Source organism: Nannospalax galili, unplaced genomic scaffold (assembly GCF_000622305.1).
Source record: "Nannospalax galili isolate Female #2095 unplaced genomic scaffold, S.galili_v1.0 scaffold423, whole genome shotgun sequence".
Lineage (NCBI taxonomy): Eukaryota > Metazoa > Chordata > Mammalia > Rodentia > Spalacidae > Nannospalax > Nannospalax galili.
This window is the reverse complement of record NW_008350949.1, coordinates 675,610-676,360: the sequence shown is the minus strand read 5'-3', so window position 1 is coordinate 676,360 and position 751 is coordinate 675,610. Positions and strand designations below refer to the sequence as shown.

At 45.5% G+C, this 751-nt stretch overlaps 1 protein-coding gene across 1 annotated transcript in view; it reads right to left on the bottom strand.

Annotated features, from left to right (window-relative positions):
* Hltf (helicase like transcription factor) overlaps nucleotides 1–751 on the bottom strand; it is a gene marked incomplete in the record, with an annotated part of 84,646 nt that overhangs the window by 17,807 nt on the left and 66,088 nt on the right.

Sequence of the window (751 nt, the reverse complement as noted above, 5' to 3'; positions counted from 1 at the left end):
AAAATGTCCTATAATGGTGGTGGGTCACCTGTCCTCTTGATCAAGTAGGCCCAGGAGACCCCACCAGATGGATTTGTACCAGTGTCCAGTCTACAAAGAAGAGGGTCAACACAGAGGAATCATTTCCTCCATGCTTCCAAGTGAAGCCAATCATGGTCGAGCAGGACCTTTGACTCATCTTCACATAGGCAAAACTGGTAAAAGCAAGGTTCCAGGGGCTCCTCACAAGCCCATGTGACCCCTGGGGAACAGATCCTCCAACGACCTTAAGCATAAAAATAAATTAGTTTATCTTGACCAACCCTATGGCCTTAAACACCCAGAAGGAAAGTATAACCAAAGATTAAAGGGGCCAATATAATTTTTTAAGAGTCCATATGTATAGCTAAAGGCTACATAACAAGCAACAATGCCAGAAAGGCGATACCTTCTTTTGAGTTGTTGGCCAGGGTGGCCAAACGAACTCCCAGATAGTAACCCAGCATAGAACTGCGAAAATGAACAGCAGACCCCAATCTTATCTAAAGGAATATTGACAACTGATTACTGCTAGATGAGGAACAGCTGACCCTTCTAAAACAAAGGCCTCTAGACAGGATGACTAGATTCACCAGAAGGGCAAGTAGTGGGGAATGGCTGGGGTGCCAACAACACAGCGGACAGTAGCAGTGATATCAGAGTGTAACAGCTCTAGTGGAGGGAGGGAGGCTATGGGAGGGTGCTACCTGGGAAGTGGGTATAAAAAAAATTA